Source organism: Pristiophorus japonicus, chromosome 21 (assembly GCF_044704955.1).
Source record: "Pristiophorus japonicus isolate sPriJap1 chromosome 21, sPriJap1.hap1, whole genome shotgun sequence".
NCBI classification, from domain to species: domain Eukaryota; kingdom Metazoa; phylum Chordata; class Chondrichthyes; family Pristiophoridae; genus Pristiophorus; species Pristiophorus japonicus.
Window position 1 is genome coordinate 68,362,656 of NC_091997.1, and position 24,775 is coordinate 68,387,430.

Consider the following 24,775-nt stretch of genomic DNA (forward strand, 5'->3'; position numbering starts at 1 on the left):
ACCTTTTTGCATGGGACATGTGATGCATATACAATCGTGCCTCAGGGGTTACATATAAAGCTTAACTCTATGTTCTGATTCATTCTCATATATCTCATGTTACTGATACTAACGCACCTCGATGTCCTGATTTATGATTGATCCACCAATGATGCAACAGTGCTAAGGAACAGCTTTTTCCAAGCTTCCAGATCCAAAATTCAAAAAGGAAGCAAATTAAAAATAAGCACAAATTGAACAGACTGGTGGACTGCATTTTGAACACCCTGACTTAATTTGCTTGCTGTAATAAGCAGGGACTACTAATCAGTGTTTTAATAGCAATGTACAGCTCTTCTCAAAAACAGAGGGAAACATCAGTGAAAGCACTTTTGAACTGACAACAAAATGAACAAAATTGTGTCATCTTTTCATGTTCTGTAACATGAGCAGTGGTGCTGCAGCTCAGAAACAGCATTGCAGTCTCCATCAGTTTCATCTTCAGTGATATTTAGTTACAGCCCTTATAGCAAATGTCAGTTCATGAAACAGAGCCCAAGGAAGAATGAGAAATAGCATATAACCTAGTTATTAACTGGGCTTCATTATAGCTGCTATTTAGAAACTCCTTCCTGGGGTGCTGGACTAGAAACAGGTGCAGACTGCGCTACGTGTGCCAGTTATAAGCCTGGCCACAGCGTTAACTGCAGTAAATTAGCAGCACAAGAGCAAATCTTACCCCAACTTCCTTCCAGTCAGTATGAAATAAAATTAAGAACCACAAAAGTATTACTTTAAGCAAGGTTGTTAATGTAATACTCCACTGTCATTATACTTAATAAATTGGTAATCATCCAATCAACAATTTTGCAAGCACCGTCTCTCATCAGTCTGCATAGTTAAGTAACAGGACATCATTTAAAGTATGGTTACTCAAGCTGTGCATAGAAAACATAGACATAGAAAATAGGTGCAGGAGTAGGCCATTCGGCCCTTCTAGCCTGCACCGCCATTCAATGAGTTCATGGCTGAACATGCAACTTCAGTACCCCATTCCTGCTTTCTCACCATACCCCTTGATTCCCCTAGTAGTAAGGACTTCATCTAACTCCTTTTTGAATATATTTAGTGAATTGGCCTCAACAACTTTCTGTGGTAGAGAATTACACAGGTTCACCACTCTCTGGGTGAAGAAATTCCTCCTCATCTCAGTCCTAAATGGCTTCCCACTTATCCTTAGACTGTGTCCCCTGGTTCATTGGGAACATTCTTCCTGCATCTAACCTGTCTAACCCCGTGAGAATTTTAAACGTTTCTATGAGGTCCCCTCTCATTCTTCTGAACGCCAGTGAATATAAGCCCAGTTGATCCAGTCTTTCTTGATAGGTCAGTCCCGCCATCCCGGGAATCAGTCTGGTGAACCTTCGCTGCACTCCCTCAATAGCAAGAATGTCCTTCCTCAGGTTAGGAGACCAAAACTGTACACAATACTCCAGGTGTGGCCTCACCAAGGCCCTGTACAATTGTAGCAACACCTCCCTGCCCCTGTACTCAAATCCCCTCGCTATGAAGGCCAACATGCCATTTGCTTTCTTAACCGCCTGCTGTACCTGCATGCCAACCTTCAATGACTGATGTACCATGACACCCAGGTCTCTTTGCATCTCCCCTTTTCCTAATCTGTCACCATTCAGATAATAGTCTGTCTCTCTGTTTTTACCACCAAAGTGGATAACCTCACATTTATCCACATTATACTTCATCTGCCATGCATTTGCCCACTCACCTAACCTATCCAAGTCGCTCTGCAGCCTCATAGCATCCTCCTCGCAGCTCACACTGCCACCCAACTTAGTGTCATCTGCAAATTTGGAGATACTACATTTAATCCCCTCGTCTAAATCATTAATGTACAGTGTAAACAGCTGGGGCCCCAGCACAGAACCTTGCGGTACCCCACTAGTCACTGCCTGCCATTCTGAAAAGTCCCCATTTACTCCTACTCTTTGCTTCCTGTCTGACAACCAGTTCTCAATCCATGTCAGCACACTACCCCCAATCCCATGTGCTTTAACTCTGCACATTAATCTCTTGTGTGGGACCTTGTCAAAAGCCTTCTGAAAGTCCAAATATACCACATCAACTGGTTCTCCCTTGTCCACTCTACTGGAAACATCCTCAAAAAATTCCAGAAGATTTGTCAAGCATGATTTCCCTTTCACAAATCCATGCTGACTTGGACCTATCATATTACCTCTTTCCAAATGCACTGCTATGACATCCTTAATAATTGATTCCATCATTTTATCCACTACTGAGGTCAGGCTGACCGGTCTATAATTCCCTGTTTTCTCTCTCCCTCCTTTTTTAAAAAGTGGGGTTACATTGGCTACCCTCCACTCCATAGGAACTGATCCAGAGTCAATGGAATGTTGGAAAATGACTGTCAATGCATCCACTATTTCCAAGGCCACCTCCTTAAGTACTCTGGGATGCAGTCCATCAGGCCCTGGGGATTTATCGGCCTTCAATCCCATCAATTTCCCCAACACAATTTCCTGACTAATAAGGATTTCCCTCAGTTCCTCCTCCTTACTAGACCCTCCGACCCCTTTTATATCCGGAAGATTGTTTGTGTCCTCCTCAGTGAATACCGAACCAAAGTACTTGTTCAATTGGTCCGCCATTTCTTTGTTCCCCGTTATGACTTCCCCTGATTCTGACTGCAGGGGACCTACGTTTGTCTTTACTAACCTTTTTCTCTTTACATATCGATAGAAACTTTTGCAATCCGTCTTAATGTTCCCTGCAAGCTTCTTCTCGTACTCCATTTTCCCTGCCCTAATCAAACCCTTTGTCCTCCTCTGCCGAGTTCGAAATTTCTCCCAGTCCCCGGGTTCGCTGCTATTTCTGGCCAATTTGTATGCCACTTCCTTGGCTTTAATGCTATCCCTGATTTCCCTTGATAGCCACGGTTGAACCACCTTCCCTTTTTTATTTTTACGCCAGACAGGAATGTATAATTGTTGTAGTTCATCCATGCGGTCTCTAAATGTCTGCCACTGCCCATCCACAGTCAACCCCTTAAGTATCATTCGCCAATCTATCCCAGCCAATTCACGCCTCATACCTTCAAAGTTACCCTTCTTTAAGTTCTGGACCATGGTCTCTGAATTAACTGTTTCATTCTCCATCCTAATGCAGAATTCCACCATATTATGGTCACTCTTCCCCAAGGGGCCTCGCACAATGAGATTGCTAATTAATCCTCTCTCATTACACAACACCCAGTCTAAGATGGCCTCCCCCCTAGTTGGTTCCTCGACATATTGGTCTAAAAAACCATCCCTTATGCACTCCAGGAAATCCTCCTCCACCGTATTGCTTCCAGTTTGGTTAACCCAATCTATGTGCATATTAAAGTCACCCATTATAACTGCTGCACCTTTATTGCACGCACCCCTAATTTCATGTTTGATGCACTCCCCAACATCACTACTACTGTTTGGAGGTCTGTACACAACTCCCACTAACGTTTTTTGCCCTTTGGTATTCTGCAGCTCTACCCAGATAGATTCCACATCATCCAAGCTAATATCCTTCCGAACTATTGCCTTAATTTGCTCCTTAACCAGCAATGCTACCCCACCTCCTTTTCCTTTTATTCTATCTTTCCTGAATGTTGAATACCCCTGGATGTTGAGTTCCCAGCCCTGATCATCCTGGAGCCACGTCTCCGTAATCCCAATCACATCATATTTGTTAACATCTATTTGCACAATTAATTCATCCACCTTATTGCGGATACTCCTTGCATTAAGACACAAAGCCTTCAGGCTTGATTTTTTAACACCCTTTGTCCTTTTAGAATTTTGCTGTACAGTGGCCCTTTTTGTTCTTTGCCTTGGGTTTCTCTGCCCTCCACTTTTCCTCATCTCCTTTCTGTCTTTTGCTTTTGCCTCCTTTTTGTTTCCCTCTGTCTCCCTGCATTGGTTCCCATCCCCCTGCCATATTAGTTTAAATCCTCCCCAACAGCACTAGCAAACACTCCCCCTAGGACATTGGTTCCGGTCCTGCCCAGGTGCAGACCGTCCGGTTTGTACTGGTCCCACCTCCCCCAGAACCGGTTCCAATGCCCCAGGAATTTGAATCCCTCCCTGCTGCACCACTGCTCAAGCCACGTATTCATCTGCGCTATCCTGCGATTCCTACTCTGACTATCACGTGGCACTGGTAGCAATCCCGAGATTACTACTTTTGAGGTCCTACTTTTTAATTTAGCTCCTAGCTCCTTAAATTCGTTTCGTAGGACCTCATCCCTTTTTTTACCTATGTCGTTGGTACCAATGTGCACCACGATAACTGGCTGTTCTCCCTCCCTTTTTAGAATGAACTAGGAATATCAATAAACAGATTTGCAGGATATGATAAAAAAATAAAATCTTATCTGTCATGTATTCATTACACCTCATGAATGAGTATGCTAGAAATGATTAGTTATACTTTTTTAAATCCTTTTTTCTTTATAAAAAAAACTCAAATTTTCCTCTAATCCACTGCCAAATAAAACTAGAAACAGGGCAACAGAGGAATAAGCTATATATCACCACTTGCATAAATTCAGAATACAGGTCACCATCTTTATAATCAATGCCATTATGAAAAAAAGACATATAGAGCCTTTCACGACCAGCGGATGTCTCAAAGCGCTTTACAGCCAATGAAATTGTTTTGAAGTGTAGTCACTGTTGTAATGTGGGAAACACGGCAGCCAATTTGCACACAGCAAGCTCCCACAAAACTGCAATGTGATAATGACAAGATAATCTGTTTTTCTTTGTGAATTTGATTGAGAGATAAATATTGGCCAAGACACTGGGGTTAACTCCCCTGCTCTTCTTCGAAATAGTGCCATGGGATCTTTTACGTCCACCTGAGAGAGAAGTCGGGCCTCGGTTTAACGTCGCATCCGAAAGACGGCACCTCCGACAGTGCCTCTATCATACTTACCATACCCACACTCAGAAGCAACCAATGTCTCTCTAATTTTTTTTTTGGCCCGCAGTCCCTTTAAATTGGCTGCGCGGCCGAACACGTGCGGTATTGTTTCCAGCGGCAGCCGCGGCGCAGGATTAGTGCACAGCTACACACCTTAGGGGGAACATTGGTCACACCCGAAAAAACATTGCATTAAAACAGTATTAAAGAGTAAACCATGTACAAGTAGCACGTTAGAGCTCGACTGAACTGCAGTAAACTATAGTAGGATGAGGTTCACAGCGACAACTCTTCACAAATGACCAATTATGTTGTTGCAGAGGGTGTAATGGAATTGAGATGGTTAACTGTTGCAACATTGTAGGGTACTGAGATCCACCCAAAGAAGTGGTGGTTGCCAGTACTTCCAGACGCACCCCAGGCACCATTTAAGCAAACATTGACCTGAAGGTGCCAGCTGCCACTTTTCTGCCCACCATCATTCTGCCAGTTCTCTCATGCTTTCCCTCCCATTTTGTTCTCGTGTAAGGGAGCTGATGCTGTACAATTCACTCTACAATATAAATATGGTGCATTCCATAGCACCAACAGACTCTGTCTAATTTATAAAACTGCTTCTTCACAGGTCCTGCATCAGGCTCAAGCTGTTTTGTGGTAAATTTATATCAACAACCTTTAAATACAATTTTTGAACTTGGACGAATATGTATTTGGATATTTCTTTATACGGGTTGAACCTCTCTTATCCAGTACCCTCGGAACCTGGTCTGTGCCAGACAAGGGATTTTGCCGGACATGGGGAAGAGGTCACGTTAAATGGGATGGTACAGGTACTAAGCAAGGGGATATCGAGGCTGGCTGGCTTGGGAGTGCGGCAGAGAGATTGTGGGGGGCAGGGGACGGGCGGTGGATCACTTGGATCAGGCCAGCGATTGCAGGAGTTGGCAGCGAGGAAGGACTTCAATTTGTTCATGTCGGAGCGGCCGGGAATGGTGCCAGACGAGGGGGGGTGCCGGATAAGGGAGTCCCGGATAAGGGAGTTTCAACCTGTACCAGTTTGGGTAATTTGAAATGAATGATATTAACCTACAAGATACCCAGAAATAAGTTTTAATGGTGTAAAATAATTAAAGGAATCATAGGAGTTCATAAATTATGCAAACATGTTCATGCCTTTTCCATTTTGGACTGCACAACACCCTTTAAATGCAAAACTTAGCAGTCTGTTTTTTTTCAAATTTGGTAAGAATTTGTCTGGAATTTGACTGAAGAGATAGTGAGCAATAAAACATGAATGTGGAGGAAAGTAGCGTTAACAGTAGCCTGAGCAAGATAATGGGCCCAAGTTTCCACACGATAAAAAACGGGCGCCTCTCCGAGCTGGGCGCCCGTTTTGCGCGCCTAAAACGGCGCCTAAAAAAAAACTCGCGATTCTGGAGCGTTCTGCAGCTCCTTGTCTGCCCGGCGCGGTGCCCAGGGGGGCGGAGCCTACACTCGCGCCGATTTTGTAAGTGGGAGGGGGCGGGTACTATTTAAATTAGTTTTTTTCCTGCTGGCAACGCTGCGCGCGCGCGTTCAAGCGTTCGCGCACGCGCAGTGTGAAAAAAACATTGGCACTCGGCCATTTTTGTAGTTCTTTGTAGCTATTTAATTTTTGAACATTTTTTTAATAAAAGCCATCAGCACATCAGCACTTGCAGCCTTCTCACTGTCTCCTCCGCCCCCCCCCCCCTCCGCGGGAAAGAACGGGCGCCTCCTCCCCCCCCCGCGGGAAAGAACGGGTGCCTCCCCCCCTCCCCCCACGGGAAAGAACGGGCGCCTCCTACCCCCCCCCCCCCCCGCGGGAAGAACGGGCGCCTCCTCCTCCCCCCCCCGCGGGAAGAACGGGCGCCTCAGGCTGACTGCAGCATTCTCTGTGCCTGAAGAACTTTCACACAGGTCGGAAGATGGTTTATTTAATCTTTTCTTTGCTTATAAATGTTTATTCAGGTTGGATTTATTTGTATAATATTTGTAGAAGTATAAATAAGGATTTATTGTAGAATTTAATGACTTCCCTTCCCCTCCCCCCCACCTCGTTCTGGACGCCTAATTTGTAACCTGCGCCTGATTTTTTAATGTGTAGAACAGGTTTTTTCAGTTCTACAAAAATCTTCACTTGCTCCATTCTAACTTAGTTTGGAGTACGTTTTCACTGTGGAAACTTTAAAATTAGGCGTCAGTGGCCGGACACGCTCCCTTTGGAAGAAAAAATTCTGTTCCAAAGTAGAACTGTTCTACCTGACTAGAACTGCAGAAAAAAAAATGTGGAGAATTGCGATTTCTAAGATAGTCCGTTCTCCACCAGTCGCTCCTAAAAATCAGGCGCAAATCATGTGGAAACTTGGGCCCAATGTCTTGTTACAGCAGCCTTCAATGAACTCTCATATTCTGAACTTGGCTCTAAATATTCATGTTTGTCGATTATCACTTGTCTCCTACCTGCAGAATTATATGGCACATTATATTTGTGAAAATAGGAGTTCTGGTTGAATTGTTAATCGGCTTTATTTTTTCATTAAATTTGGGTTCAAAAAAAAAAATCTGCTGCAAGCAAATACATGCTTCTTGGGCCAAAAATTAAAACTGAACAATTAATCCCAGCAACATTTTTGGTAGGAACAAGTAAAACATTAAGTAAATAAAGAGGGAGTTAAGAGGGAATTATTATGCATCACAAGGTGCCTCCTCAATGTCTCCACACCACGGAACTTTGTTCAGCAGTCCCAGTCGTGACACAGGCGACTGAAGCTGTGCTCTGTTAATGACGCCGATCGGTACAGAGAACACAAAGTGCTCCCTGCACCAAACAGCTATGTGTATCACATCAAAGTTCCAATTTCTGATTTATCAGGTTTAACCCCGAGGTTTTCTCATTTATCTTTTCAGTTTACTTAACCGATCCAATAACCTCATCTTCACACTTAATTACTTAATTGCTATTCAGTTAAGCTTAAATGAGGCTTGCTCTAACTAAAGACGGTGGCTAGTAATGTAGCAGAAATTGCATTAAAGCATTTCAGAAACACTGCTATAACAGAAATTTAGTGTAATGACAAAAGAGACATCTTTCTATAGAATAGAATGGTTTGTTGACTTCAACTGGTGCTAAATCTGAAGTTTAAAATTGCGACTTTCAATTAGTTATCGATAATAGAAACCCCAGTGACAATGCACCATCGAATAACAAACCGATGTGCTGAAAGCAGATTATTATTTATCTGATGTGTTGAGATAGAACAAAGTGCAGTTTCTGTGTACTGGGGCAGTATCAGACAAATAGACTTTGATTTGGTGAACTGACAAACATAAACCAAATTCTGCGTGAAGAATACATGCTGTTAACTGATCTATGGTAACTGTTCCTTCGAGGCTATCGTGTTACCATTGCCATAGTAAATTCACAAATATCTCAAGAAAATGCCATGATATTTAAATAGCACAAAGGAATTATCCCCTCCCCTCAATGTTTTCCCCTTACTATTCCTCTTCTGAGAATGGTGACTCTTGCTGAGATACATTCCCAAGGTACTGGCAGCTCTATGGTGTGAGTCAAGACAGCTATTATCAACAAACTACTCAACCCAGGGGTGAGAGGATATGGGGCAAAAGTGGGAACTGCACTATTTTATTTGATAGCAGGTTTAGAGTTAATAAGGGAATGTATGAATATTTAGAGAAGAATGCAAGCCATGGTTGGGGCAGGGCACTTTAAATATAAAAAAAAAGACACATTGGCTTTGCTGATTTATACCCATTAAGTTAATTTAGCGCCAACCCTTTTGCCATAGAAGCATGTTACTTTGGATTTGCACTGACATCCAGACTCATTCTAATGATATAAGTTACAGAGCTTATCCATAGGCTTCACCGACATAAAAGTTAACTTTTGGACAAGCCTTGTTCCTGGAAATGGCTGAACCAGCAAAAGTTCATAGTGATCGAGCTCATAACAGAACCCATCTGTGCTAATTCATCGCTGCTCCAGCATCTACAGCTTGGCTCAATTGGTAGCACTCTTACTGCTGAGTCAGAAGGTTGTTGGTTCAAGCCCCGCTATAGGTTTAAGCATATAATCTAAAATGATACTCCAGTGCAGTATTAAGGGAGTGCTGAATTGTTGGAGATGCCATGTTAAACTGAGGCCCATCTGCCTGCTCAGATGGAGGCAAATGATGGCATTATTCCAAGACGACATACAGAAGCTCTGTTTGCAATAATAAGGTTTGGCCACCCATTTCCACTACTCTCTAAGCTATATTGCAATGTTCCAGCACCTCTCAAAAACACAGTGCACATGCAGCAGCAGAATGGTGACACTTAACAGTCCATTGCTATCCTAGTAATCATAAATGGTTGGAGCATAGTGCAGGACCGCACCCTTGGATAAGGTGGATGCCTGCCTGTCTATTAATTCTGCAGCTCAAGAGTGCAGGCAGTTAGATGCAGATCCGAATGGAGAATGTTTGGAGAACAATAAACAGATAATAGTGCGAGTGAGCATGCGCTTGTGGGGGAGGGGGAAATTGGGTAATTGTGTCAGCTGACATTTAAACTCACTGCACAGTCAGAACACACTTGCGTACTCACCTCAAGTTTAAGTGATGTAGTTAACCCTATAAAGTTACTGCATACTGGAGCACCTAAGTCTTGCATAGGGCTAGTGTAAGCAGTCAAGACGGCAGCTTGTGCCCTCAATGACAGTCTCCTGAACATTGGGTGTAATGGGTTGTATTAGTGAATATTAATAAAGATAATTAATCAAATGTTTCTCTATCTTCTGAGTCCACGGGCATATATTACAAGGGAAGATGAGGATTATCCTAAAGCCTAACATTCTCCTGTTGCCCAACTATCAACTTGTCTATTAATAAATGGAGATACTCTGGGACACATGTGGCCCACCCAGTTACTTTAATCAATGGAGTTGCACAGAATGCAAAAGGAGACATAAAATCATAGCTCTCTATGGGCAGATAAGTGAAGTACTAAATGAGCGCTGTTGTTACATAACAATTCACCATAGCAACAATGTCCTTTCAAAGAATGTTAGACCTGCTTTTCAATTTCTCAAAACATTGCCTGTGTTATTCCATCTTTAACTTATTATCCATAGTTACTGAATTCAAATGTACAATTTTTAAGTACTGCAGAATATCTACATTTACCAGTTACTAAATGGATACTTTTGTATGAATCGTTTAGCAGACATCATAATGAAAAATGTGTGTTGTCTATGTTTCTATGCAGTGCAGCAAGTATACTTCAATGTCAATAACCTCAACAGAAGACAAAGATACTATATAGCATTAGCTCCAACCCTTTATAACTATGCCAGAGAAGCTCACCATGTCCACCACTCATTGAAATTTCATTGCACTTAAATCCTTTTTAAGATTCACATAATAAAAAGTGATTTATCCTTACTCTCATCACTTAATTTAATTTGGTATTTTGCATAGAGACTCATAATAAACCATACTGGACAACTCGGTTTCTCTACAGAAAGCATGCATTTAAAAAGGAAGAATCTGGTGGAGAGAGGGAGAAAAATAAAGAATGCAACTCTGCCTTGTTTTTAGTATTTTGATTATTTCAAGATAACTGGCAGCGAGTGTACATCATGGTTGGCATTACAAAAAGTTGGTGGATGGATCGAGTTGCTATCTTGTGTAACAAGAACATTATTCATCTAGCTCAGGATGTCAATTTCTAGTCCTTCTTCCCTCTACGGAGACAAATAAGTGCCCAGATGTTAGTTCATCCATCCAGAAAGATCCCACCATCTTCTTTTGCATTATTGAATTGTTTCTTCAATAATTCCTGTTTTTTTGCCATTTTTTACTCTCCCCAGATATCCATTCCATGAATGTGAAGAACCACCTTTTGAAATGTGCTAATTTGAACCTGCGTCCCTTAGTCTACTTGTGCCATTTAGTTTGAAGTGATTTTCTGTATTTATCTTTTCCATACCATTTATTACCTTACATACGTACTTCTGTAAGATTTCCTCTCAGTCACCTCCTTTCAATACTGAAAACAAATTCCTTCAGTCTTTCCTCTGAGCTCAAACATTAGGGTTTAGCCCAGTGGTGGGCAAAATATGGACCACGGGCCAGATCCGGTCCACCAAGTCATTCTATCCAGCCTGCTGGATGGGACAGAAATAAAACATGAGCCGGAGCTCGAGCTGCACATTCGTCTATCCACTTTCACTTCTCATGGGTCAGAGACAGACTCGAACTGCAGCCAGTACTAGAAAAAACATAGTCGTACTTCATTCAAATTAATAATTCGCAAAAGCGATACTCCCTGGCCCGATCTTAAAAGGATCCATTCCATGATTCTGGGCCCCAATGGCAGACACCTGTACCCAGAATGCACTGCGTACTAGAATAGGCCCTATACATTTTATAAAGTGGAGTCATGGCTGCTTATCTCCAAAACTCTTTTACCGAAGGTGACCAGCGCTGCATCTTTCCTCTCTTGGTACCTAGAGCACGATGGCAGGGGAGTTCTCATCTGGCACCAATTGGGACGGCATTAGTAATCTTTGCAGAGGGACACAAGGATGACTGAAGTGGGAAACTGACGCCGACACAGGCTCTAAAGAGGGTACAGTTCTATTTCACAGCACTGATTTACATAGACCAGAAGGTACCTTAATATGTTCAACTTTTATCTTTGATTCATTTCTAAGCAGTATCGAATACATGTTGTGTATGTAAGATAGCATCTGACTACGATCTGAATTTATCTGTATGCAATGTTTATGTTTATGCAATGCTCCCTCTAATTTTTTTCACATACAGTCCCTGTAAATTTGCTGCCCAGCCACTACGCAGCCGTACATACGCAGTATCTCTTTCAGCAGCAGTAATTGGGCATCGGCCTGCGCAGGACCGCGTGATTGGTGGAACATTAGTGGGCGGCTCTCAACAGCTCACCAAAACTTGTGAAGTGGCTCTCCAGCCCAAATAATTACCCATCCTTGGCTTAGCCTCATGGCTCTTTGAACTGCTTCCAGTGCTAATGTCTCCTTTGTGTCTCAGCGGAAAGAACTGAACAATATTCATGATGTATTCTAAACTGAGCATGTTGCAGTTTGAGCAGAATTTTCGCTCAGAATCTATTTACTTGGTTGATAGCAATTGGATATGATGAGCTTTGAATTTACCATAACCCCAAGATGTCTTCCAACTTCACCTTAAGCAATTTCAAGACGATTCATGTAGTATACTGCTCAATTTTTCTTCCCTTGTGCAGTAATTTACATTATCCATGTGAAATTTCATCTGGCATTGTCAACCCATTTACATATTTCGTCCAACTAATTTGGTCTTTTTCGAGTTGGCTCTTCATAACCAACTGTCCCTCCTAGTTTGATGTCATCTGCAAATTTCATCATGCATGGAGTTTCTTAATCCAAGTCACCGATGTAAATCAGAAACAGTGGTGACCCCAATACTTGGGACATGTCACTTTGTACTTTCTCCAAACTCCAACTTAACCCCTCTAACAAATACCATCTATTTTCTACCCTTGAGCCAACTTCTTACCAATTACCAAGATGTACGCTAAATCTCCAACACTTAAAAAGTTCCACACAAAATGATAATTGTTGAGCTTGGTTAAATGTTTCTTCGAAGTCTATGAACACGATCTACCTGGGCTGTCAATGCCTCATAAAAGTCAAGAAGATTGTTCAATCAGGATCTTTCCTTTCTCAATCCATGTCAACTGCTGTTTACTAAGGTATTGTTGTACCAGAATATCAATTCCATTACTTTACATGATTTTTGAAGCAAGATGCACTAGTCTGTATTTGCTCTGTCACTTTGTTGAAAATTGGCAGCATGTCAACCTGTTGCCAATCTATTAATACCTTCCTAGTGTTCCTCGACTCCCTCACAATGATCGTCACTGCCTCACAAACATCCTCCCTTGTCTCTCTTAGTACTCTGGGAGAAGTACCATGTGTCACTGGGGATTTATTTGTCTTGAGCTTTGTTAGCCTACGACTTCCATCTCATTTATATTGATGTCAACAAGTCTAGGGGTGGCATGTTGTTGATGTCTTTCCTCTATTTCAGTGTCATTTACATTTTTTATGCTTTTCACCTCTTCCCTGACTACCCTCATACTAGTAAAACATGATTTATTGCTGCAGCTAGGCTATTTTCCAGCCCTCTCTTTGCCCTTGTGACCAATCTTTACAAATGTATCTGCATGTTCCTATATTCATCCCAGGTAACTCCTTTATCTTTCTCCCTGCTGGGCTTGCAGATGTTGTTCTTTCTTATTTTGCTTCGAATTAATGTATTTATCTATTTAGTCACATGCTTGTTTAATCTACATTTTCCTGCATGCTAAGCATTGTGCTGTTAAATTGCTTTGAACAAATCAGTTTGCTGAAGCTATTCACTTAAAAAAAAGTTAGCCCTTCTAAAATTATATACCTGGCTTCTGGTCCTTAATATTTCTGGATCCAGATCATATCAAATTTGATCATTATGTGGTTACTGTTCCCCATGACTCCTATTACCTGTATGTTATCGAGGTCACTCAGAATGACCAAGTCAAGATCTGCACCGCCGCATATAACTTCCCTGATGTTTAATGGGCGAGAAGCAGCAGTAAGCCAATCAATGCCTTTTCCCCAGCAGAAGCAGCCTCATCAAGTTGATCAATTCTCTCTGAAAAAAATGAAACTTGCTAAAATGTCTAAATGTGTGTGGTTCTATACATTTCTGTAACTGTTGGGTCATACCAAGGGTGCCAGGTGCCACATGAAACACCATCTATCGAGTTTACATGAAGTTTGAATATCACTTTATTGCCCTTTCATGATTTGTATTTTGTATTTTGTGTCCCCCTCCCCCCCCCGCCAAAGAAAAGAAAAAGGCCAAAATTTAAGAAAATGAAAACTCACAATTTCCCCAAGTTACATAAAAAGAAAATAAATCACAAAGCATACAAGCTTAGGATCCTGTAAGCTTCTCAGAACAAAAATTAATTACAATAACAATGTGATTTTCTTTCCCATTTTTAGCTTCCATTAATTTTATATACTTACTCTAATCTTCTTACAGCAACATCTATTCTTGTAGATATCTCAAGTAAGGAATCTATGGAGTGAAAATATACTTTTGAGTAAATACAGGAAGCTACGCAATTACTGGAATTATTAAAAGGACGGTGGAAGCAGATTAAATAGTAACTTTCAAAAGGAAATTAAATATATACTTGAAGGGGAGAAAATTGTACGGCTTGGGGAAAGAACAGGAGAGTGGGACCATTGGGCTAGCTCTTTCACAGAGCTGGCACAGGCACAATGGGCCGAATGGCTTCCTCCTGTGTTGTATCATTCTATGATTCTGTTCTATTATTCATATTTCACCCAGATCTATCTAAATCCATTGTGTTCTCATTTTTTTCTTTTTCCACCTTTCCGATGTCTACTGAAGATGTTGACAATTGTTGGGTCAAAGCTCCATGGGTGTCACTCACCCTCTAATGCCATTATTCACTTTGAACTTTGATAAAGGTTTTTTTTTATAATTTTGCTCTCAGATTGTGCATGACACTAGCAAGGCTACATTTACTGCCCAAAGAAAGTGCTGGTGGGCCATCACCTTGAGTCATAATCAGAAGGCATTGAGTAAACCCTTAGAGTGGAACTGGAATCGCACGTAGACTAGACCAGGTAAGGGTGGCCGACTATCTCACTGAAGGACATGAAAATGATGATCCAGCTGGATTTTTACAACAATCTGGCAGTTTTTCTAGTCACTTTTTCTACTGCCAGTCCACAACTTACCTGATTTGCTGAATTCAGTTTCACAATGATGGGATTTGAACTTTCAATCTCTGGGTTGCCAGTCCAGTACAATAACCACTAAACTATCATAACCTCTAAAGGGGGGCTATTTGGCCAAAAGGAAGATCAAAACTGAGCCAAAACATGTCCTCACTCCATATCCATACTAATGCATTTTCAATTATTGGAGGAACAATTCATTCTTGTCCCCTATCCCAAGGGAGCCAAATAGCATCCCTATCACCATTCTGGTTGAGATCAGTTAAACTCAGCATAGATCTGGGAACAAACCTTTGACGTTCTGGTTTGTATGTCTTGGCTCACCACTTTAATAAACTTGCTGAGCCATTGAGGAACCACAAAAACTTACTTCTGCTTAGGCATCCAATACTGATGTGAATGTTCATTGAGGTGCCAACTTTAATTTGGGATTAGCCATCAAGCTGAATTAATGCAAGGAAAAAGATCACAAATAATGTAATTAAGTAAACGTCTTGTCAGCCATATTCAAATATTATCTCCAACTTGTTCTTTTGATTGCCTGTATTACAAAAAATGTTTTACTCGTATATGTATCACCAGTAATGCACAATAAAAAGCACAGCTGCCAATTGTGTGATACCAATAGATTATGTAGGGTATAGCACCTCTATGACAAGATCACAAGTGCTTTTGGGAAGAACGATTATCTGCTAAACCTTCAAATGCTGTTTCAATGATAATAAGCCCCATTTAATAGTCCTGTGTACGACCCATGAAAACTAATCAGCATAGCAGTAGAAAACGAAAGGAGCTGTCTCACGGGTGTTGGTGTTGTTGCTCACATATGAAAAATGGCTACTGAGGTGGGCTGTGGAAGTGCTACCAGAATGGGCACCAGGGAAAGTTAGTGCTGTAGAGCATGCTACACCTGCTGCATGATTAACTTTAATAACCAATCATACATTTATCATTTAGTTTACTTCATAGTCTCCCTGTGCCACACAGCTTCTTAAGCTAAGAATACAGAATGAAGTCATCGCAAGCATCCACTGTAGGTGGTGAGCAAAGGCAGGGAAAAATGACTGGTCTTCTGATTTCCCTTCCTGTTTGGGGGAAGATTCCTGGCGTCCTTGCAGTGGCATGGCTGAGAACAGGAAATCAATGTGGGGGAAAATCACAAAAATGAGCCTGCATCCATTTTTAGCCACTAAAGTGAGGGTGGTTCCCTCAATGACTCAGTTGGTAAATACACGGCACAGTGCAGAACTCGGCCATAAAAGATCCTAAGAATCCAGGTTTGATCTCTAATTTGTACTGAACTAGCTGATCCCAGCAGGGCTTTAGTAGGGAATGCTCAAATTTGCTTCAATACAAGGCCTAGGAGGGCTGATATCGGTTCTGACCATTTCACAGTACTAGACTTCTAAAGGCAACCCCAGCATACATATTCTAATCAAGTGTAGATATCGATATACACATTACATGTAGGTAGATTTAATGTTCTCAAATAAAATCAGTGACAAGTCAGGCATGCACTACCTTAAGGTACAGAACAGCAAATCATAGTTTTGAAACTCAATTAATATTTAATCCTAAGCGCTTTAAACGTGAGTTTTTTTGCACTGTGAATCTTCTTCAAATAAACATGCAATTGGATTTAATTCCCTATCGAAAACTTTCAAAAATGGTAGCCATAACTTCTGAAAATGTTTCAATTGGAATCAAAAAAGTAAATATTACAGCTACAGAAAGATTACAATGTAGAAATATCATGCTGGACATTTTTATAAAATAATGCTCATGCTTTTGAATTATGCCCATGCTCATAGATTTGTGTTTACATGTGGAATTCAAAATTAAAAATAATTTTAGATATTAAAGAACAGAAATTTACATAAAATGCAATTTTTAAACTCCAATCACAAGTAGCAGAAAGCTGGACAAACTTACCAGACGATCAGGACTGGTGTCACAATCACAGCTTTACTATACTGAAATTGGCTGATCTGAAATACCATGCAGGCATTAGAAATTCTAACCAGACTGACTGGATCAGCAATGATGCATTTGACTAATCCACTGGATTTCCTCAATAAAGGAACAGTCTCACGGAGAGAAAAGGACACTGTTCAGTGGCTGGTGCCAGGCAGCCTCATGCTTATGAGTCATGTCTCTATGTTGTTTAAAATGTTCAGTCCACCATGTTGCACATATTTGTACATAAATCCAGCTACACCAATCAGCATAGCAAAACTCAAGGTTACAGGAAACCAATTTCTCTATCAGAACAACTGATGCAGCTAAGTCTTACTGCCATTTAACTGAAAAGCCTGCAAAAATGAGGCAGCAGCAAAAAGCAGCTTATCAGCAAAACGCACATCATTCAAAGAAGTCACAAGTCATTAAATTATATGGATGCATTTTGGATGGAAGAATGAGGAGAGGCAGTATAAACTAAATGGCACAACTTTAACAGGAATGCAGGAACAGAGGGACCTCGGGACATACACAAGTCTTTGAAGCTGGCAGGACAAATTGATAAAGCTGTTCAAGAACATATGAGATCCTTGGCTTTATAGAGGCATAGGGTACAAAAGCAAGGAAGTAATGCTAAACCTTTATAAATCATTGGTTATGCCTCAGCTGGAGTATTGTGTCCAATTCTGGGCACCACACTTTAGAAAAGTCAAGGCTTTGGAGAGGGTGCAGAGGAGATTTACCACAATGATATCAGGGATAACAGACTTCAGTTATGTGGAGAGACGAGAGGAACTGCAAAGATTCTTCATAGAGCAGAGAAGGTTAAGGAGAGATTTACTGGAGGTGTTCAAAATTATGAAGTTTTGATCAGAGTAGATGAGGAGAAACTGTTCCCATTGGCGGAAGGGTTGACAACCAGGGACACAGATTTAAGTTGATTGGCAGAAGGTCCAAAGGCGACCTGAGGAAAATCTTTTTTTACGCAGCGAGTGGTTAGGATCTGGAATGCACTGCCTGAAAGGGTGGTGGAGGCAGACTTAATCGTGGTTTTCAAAAGGGATAAGTATCTGGAGGATAAAAGTTTGCAGGGCTATGGGGAAAGGGCAAGCAAGTGGGACGAGCTGAAGTGATCTTGCAGAGAGCAGGCACAGGCTCGATGGGCCGAATGGCATCCTGCTGTGCTGTCAACATTCTATGATTCTTGGAGTAGAATCTCGCTCTCTGATTCTCTCTCTCCCTGCCCCTCCCTAGTCTGGGAAAATGGAGACCACAGCAGAGTGTCCTCATCATCCCAAGACTGGCTAACTCACCACAGGCCAGCAATTGGAAATGGAATTTTGCACATCTACGCTTAGTACCACACCGTAATATCATTGAGGCAAGCATACAAACCAAACCAGTTGTTTAAATGGATCATTCATTGTTCTTGGACAGCCAGACAGTCTGCTTTGCGGAAACTGCTCAAAATCATGCATCAGGCACATGCAGCATTTAGGAATACTGCAGCAAATGCAGTATTTACTGAAAGGTTATTTTTGCATCAATAATGTTTACATTTAGTGCCGGGCACAATCAATTATCTCTTTCTGTGCTGTCCAGCACGTTCATTCTCAAGTCAGTTTACTAATCTGTTGAAATTATGTAAAATTTTACTAAGAGATCTTGGGAAAGAAAGCTTGCCAGCCTGTGCCATAGACATGAATGCTTATAAACAAAAGAATTTTGTATAAAAATGTTTAATGTTCAAGATTTTGTTCAGAACAAATGATTAAGTGGATCACAGTATTAAAAAAACATTCCAGCTAATTCTTTAAAAACAAAATGTGCAAGTGTACAGAAAACCAAAGCATAGCACAATCCACCACAAAGAATAACATTTCATGGAAACTATCACAGGTTTATAAGGAGTTAACTGTAACAAATATCCTGGTTTAACCTACAATTAAATCTTGTATTTAATGCAGCTTTAATAGCCCCATCACAAATATTTATGGCTATTGTTAAAAAGCCTTCTCAATTTTGAGCATACCTTGTACTCATTTCACATAAATCTACTATACAAAATGAATTATTAGTGCCAATACAACTGAAAACATTTAGTCTCACACTGAATCAGCTCTTTATTGTGGACATAAAAAGCAGGCCAGTTTTCTATCATTTTAAAATCACTTTTTATCACCAAGAACAGTTCCTCCATTATGTATGAACTCTTGAACTAGTAGCTAGATTTCAAAATAATTGGTATTCTTCCAAGGAGTACAATTCACTATCCACAAATATTTAATCTGAAACCTCTGGAGAAATATGTTTTTTGCTGAAGTTTCTATTACTGTTTGTAAGTAATAACGTCCAAGAGTTGAAGATGCACATTAAATCTGCAGTACTGGATGGATGGATATGTAGAAAAGCTTCCGTTTCTATTCAACAACAACTTTTATTTATATAGCACCTTTAATGTAGTAAAACGTCCCAAGGCGCTTCACAGCAGTGTTATAAGACAAAACAGATAAATTTGACATCGAGCCACATAAGAAATTACAGAAGATGACCAAAAGCTTGGTCAAAGAGGTAGGTTTTAAGGAGCGTCTTAAAGGAGGAAAGAGAGGTAGAGAGGCGTAGAGGTTTAGGGAGGGAGTTCCAGAGCTTGGGGCCCAGGCAACAGAAGGCACGGCCACCGATGGTTGAGCAGTTATATTCAGAGATGAGTAAAAGGGCAGAATTTGAGGAGCGTCTCGTGGAGTTGTGAGGCTGAAGGAGATTACAGAGGTAGGGAGGGGCGAGGCCATGGAAGGATTTGTAAACAAGGATAAGTATTTTGAAATCGAAGCATTGCTTGTATTCACTGGAGTTCAGAAGAATGAGAGGGGACCTCATAGAAACATATAAAATTCTGACGGGGTTAGACAGGTTAGATGCAGGAAGAATGTTCCCAATGTTGGGGAAGTCCAGAACCAGGGGTCACAGTCTAAGGATAAGGGGTAAGCCATTTAGGACCGAGATGCGGAGGAACTTCTTCACCCAGAGAGTGGTGAACCTGTGGAATTCTCTACCACAGAAAGTTGTTGAGGCCAATTCACTAAATATATTCAAAAAGGAGTTAGATGAGGTCCTTACTGCTAGGGGGATCAAGGGGTATGGCGAGAAAGCAGGAATGGGGTACTGAAGTTGAATGTTCAGCCATGAACTCATTGAATGGCGGTGCAGGCTAGAAGGGCCGAATGGCCTACTCCTGCACCTATTTTCTATGTTTTCTATGTCTATGTTTTCTATGTTGACCGGGGGCCAATGTAGGTCAGCATAAAAGCTTCACTGCTGATTTCAAAAAAGGTCAAGTTCTATCTTAGTTAGGAATTTTAAAAAAATGTAAGTGTCACAAGCGGTCAGCAGATATCCATTTATCGCTTAAGAAGGATTCCCCCCCGCCCCCCGGCAAGCAATGGCACTGAAATAGGAGAAAGCACAGAAGTCTCAGATCCGTGTTTCAGCATACTCTCTGAGGTCCTTTTGTTTAATATAAAACCACCTTTAGACAGACAACCAAGCATTTAATTCTGAGCATTGGTGCATCTTGGGACTGAAACAGTAATAATCCACATGAGTAAAGACTTCAGGTTACTGCTAGGAACATTGTTATCTACATATAGACCAATTGCTGCATTTACGATAAAGTACTGCAAACAGTGGCAGCACCAATTTTAAAAGCAACATTACCAAGTAAATAAAGTAGTGCTATTTGTTGTCTTTGGAGGAACAGAGAACCACCTTAAAAACTGCTGTTATCCCCCGAAATACCCAGAGTTGGAGCAAGAATGTGAATGGCTCCTGCTGTGCCACTTATCATTTTCTTGTCACAAGCAGGCTGCCTGCCACAAGTCAGCAATGCTCTTTCTGCTTATTGGCCTTCCTTGCCGGTGGGCATGTATGACTTCCAAACAAATTCACGCGTGCACTAGTTCTTGTCCTGTCACGGATTCTGCAGAATCTGCCTTGCAATGTAAATCTTGAGAATTACACAGCACCCAGAGCTCCTGCATAGATAGACTCATTTCAAGTAGAAACAGTTCTGTAATGTAAATTTAACATACATGGCAAGTGTCATTACAATAATCATGTGTTGAAATTACAAGCGAGATGCTTAGCCAGGTACTGTACATTAGTGAACAGGAACACATACAGTCCAACAATAATTCTGAGTGTGATTAATCTTCAAATGTGCAGCTGAAATTGTTTCAAATCCTTGGAAATGTAGTATTCAGTTTATTCACATGCAAAATGATCAAATTTCAGGCTTCACGTCCAGTTGCGTTTCAAGAAGAAATTATTTGCAGAGTAGTTTAGTTATTATTTGATTAGCATCATGGTATTAGACATCATTAACTGGGTTAACAATAATCAGTAAATACCTCAGATTCTTGGAAATGCTGACTTCAAAAAGCAAAACAACAGTTTGGGAAATATAGAGATGGGCCCCAAGAATTTGAGTGGATGGTTCTGGGCGAGGAAAAAGTAGTCAGGAAGAATGAAGAAATAAGGCTGGTGAGTAAGAAACAGAGAAAGAGCTAGGGAAAGGTACATAGGAAAAATTCAGTTCGATCCCAAAAAACCTGGCAGAAAGGGGGCATAGGGAAATCACTTGGGTCCTGTTTTTTCACCATAGCTAGCAAGCTACAACATAATCCTAGCCAATGTCATGACATTTAAATGTTACATTATATCACACAATTGATATTGAGAATAGGTTCACCTCACAGCCTTCTAGGCTCTTAATGCTTTTCATGTTGAGATACAATACAAAGTTTCTCCAATAAACGGATTCAAATTGCAGATACTGTATTTCATGTGCTGTCATTCACTACTTCCCAAAATTATATGAAGGTAGCTTTCATCTTGCGTTTTGGTGAACCAGCTTCATTGAAATATTAAAAAATGCAATATACTGTATTTCTTCTTTCCACAAATAATGTTCCCTCATGGAAAATAATTTGTTCAAGTGGCAGTAAGAATAATGCAGATTAGTTATATTGAATTCAGTGCAGTAATATGTTAGGACATACACATTTCAGATTATTAGTTGGTACTTCAGTTATGTATTTAATCCAGATCTTCAAAGCTAAATTAGAACAGCCTGTAACAGTCTCAGAGACTTCAATGCACCATATGTTTAAGTTGATCCTTTTACCATAAATAATGCAGTGGTACTCTCAGATTGCTGGTAATCTGAGCTATCACCATTGATCCAAGATTCACAGAGGACCATTCAGCACTTGGTGAATTGTCAGTCATTTGAAACACACAACTAAATCTAGAGACTAAACATCAATAATTAATCCTGCTAAACAACCCATTCACTTCAGCAGGAGACAAACTGGACAGAGAAACCATCCAAAGCCTCATGAAGCTTGATCAAAACATCTGAATTTACTTGGTATAGGTCATGAGTAGGAAGGTCCTAGATTTGCTCCCCAGTTTGTAATGAGAAAACCGATCTCAGCCAGAAACACAGTAAAGATGTAACAATTAGCCTCAGCACCCTGTGGCGGTGAGGGGGAAAGGGAAGGCACATGATGGCACGAATCAGGATTTTCTCACCTGACATTATCCAGCATCTACAACGTTCGGACATTGACCAAAAAATAAGAGCAAGCTTGGCTGTGATTCCCCTCATGGTAGAATAGCCTGCCAACATTCACTGTCGAGCCTTACACATGCATATTAGCCATTTAGGCAAGATACTGGGGACGATGACTGGTACTTGTGAAACCGTATCCTAGGACGGAGTCACCATATTTAGGAGAGGAGCAGGAGGAAAAGTAAGAAAATAGTCAAGAAGAAAAGTTTTAAAAAATATTAATTTTGTGCTTTTATTGCCCAATTTACAACATGGATATAAACAATATTATACATATTGGCCAAATTGATTAATGATTTCTTTAACCTGATCAGTAATTAACCAACTGGATCTGTAATATGTACAAGAACAGATTCATCATATTTGGAATAGTCTACTCTGAATGTATGTTGCATATTTAAGTGTGTAGACTTTTTTTTAAATGACTCAAAATTCCCTCAACCATTTGATTATATAAGCCTATTTTGTTCGATGTGTATGGGCAGTTCATGGTTAAATGCAGAATTTATATTCCATACACAAGGCACATTAAGAGTACAGAGATGATTAATGGTCCCTAGCTTTACAGTAGCAAAAGTGCTAATCTGTTAGTGTTTATCTACAGTAAATGGAGCACTTCAACACCTTAGTTCTCTAGAGTTTAACCAATGTGAATGTGATGAATCAGTTCTATTATGGCATATATACACACATCATTTTCCAAACAGAAATGTACTGTACCTTATATACTTCTTAATGATTATCAACCATGTCTTTATTGTTTTTCGCCCTTCCTCCTTTCTTGAAAGTACTACTGGGGTACAATTTCGTAGGCTTGGGTGTACCCTCTCTTACCTCACCCAAACAGCCATTCTTCACATCCGAGGCTGGACAGGGAATACAGGCAGTTGTGGAGATCATTGGGTATAAGTCCAATCCTGTTCTCACCAGAAGTGCACAGACACTTTCCAGCAAGGGGTCAATTAATAGCAATCAGGAGCAGGAACATGACTGATGCTCCCCTTCTTAGCTCAGAGATAATGAAGTCAAATTGCATCCCCATCACAGATTAGTTAACAATTAGATTTAGGAATCGAAAATGAGACAGGGTATTACATATGAAGGTTCAGTGGAGCAGCAATCCGTGACCCATTGGGCCCAAGTTTCGAGCCGCGCCTACAACGGCGCAGTCCCGACCTGGACGCCTGTTTTTCGCGCCACAAAGTGCGCCTAAAAAAAACCTCCGTATTCTCCACCTCCCTGCAGGTCCTCTGGCCCTCAGCGCAGCGCAGCACGAGCTGTGGGTCCCTGCGCTGAAAACAGTGCCGGGACCTCTGCACATGCGCGCTACAGTGGGCGGCAAGTGCAGTAGCTCCAGGCGCCCGAAACTGTGTGGGAGGGGCCTGAAGCACACAGCCCCTAGCCCTGGCCGAATGGCCTCACTGGGGCTTCGTGAATAAGGCTCCTCCCACGGCCAGCTCCTGCTTCCTCCCGACCCGACTCCCGCTTCCCGCCCCCGGACCGGACCCGACACCCGCTCCCCCCCGCCTCCCCGCCCCCGACACCCGCTCCCCCCCCCCGGACCAGACCCGACACCCGCTCCCCCCCCCCCGCCTCCGGACTGGATCCGATTTGACCTCCCTCCCCCCAACCTGACCTCCCTCCCCCCCCCCCGACCTGACCTCCCTCTCCCTCCCTCCCTCGACCCGATCCAACGCCACCTACCTGTAAATCTGGTGCTGGGGACGGGCCCTGCCCGAAGTCTCGGGCCCGGCCCGTTCAGCCTCCCTCCCCCTTCTCCTTCCCCCCCACCCCCCCCAATCTCCTCCCCCCCCCCATCTCCTTTCTCCCCTTTCTCCCCCCCTCCCCCCTCCCCATTCTTCCCCATCCCTCCCTCTGCTCCCCCCTCTCTCCCTCTACCCCCCTCCTCCCCCTCCCCTCGCTGTCAGAAACACAGACACTGACAGACAATGAGAGATACACAGACAGACAGAGAGATAGAGACACTGACAGAGACACACTGAGGGGGGCATCCCAGCACGCTGTTGGAGGGCTCCCGGTGCTGCAGTCGGTAAGTAGAAAATGTTTTATTTTTTTTTGATTGATTTATTGGTTGATTTATTGATGTATTTATCATTTATTACTGATGATGGCTCTTTATTTGTAAAACTGAAGTGTTTAATGTTTGTAAACTTCCCTTTAAACACCCGTCCCCCACCATTCCCTATGCCTGATTTGTAACCTACGTCTGATTTTCTAAAGTGTAGACAAGGTTTTTTCGAGCGTACAAAAATCTTCACTTACTCCATTCTAAGTTAGTTTGGAGTAAGTTTTCACTCACGAAACTTTGAAATCAGGCGTAAGTGGCC

At 41.7% G+C, this 24,775-nt stretch overlaps 1 protein-coding gene across 13 annotated transcripts in view; it reads right to left on the reverse strand.

Annotated features, from left to right (window-relative positions):
* peak1 (pseudopodium-enriched atypical kinase 1) overlaps positions 1–24,775 on the reverse strand; it is a 196,472-nt gene that overhangs the window by 119,859 nt on the left and 51,838 nt on the right. For 2 of the 13 annotated variants that reach the window (XM_070864992.1, XM_070864988.1), the window contains exons 2-3: positions 14,093–14,144; positions 13,562–13,712 (exon numbers count right to left, since the gene is read on the reverse strand). The exons of the other annotated variants lie outside the window; for them this stretch is intronic. The gene's annotated coding sequence lies outside the window, so the exon portion shown is untranslated. The remainder of the gene's footprint in view (positions 1–13,561; positions 13,713–14,092; positions 14,145–24,775) is intronic. 13 annotated transcript variants of the gene reach the window in all.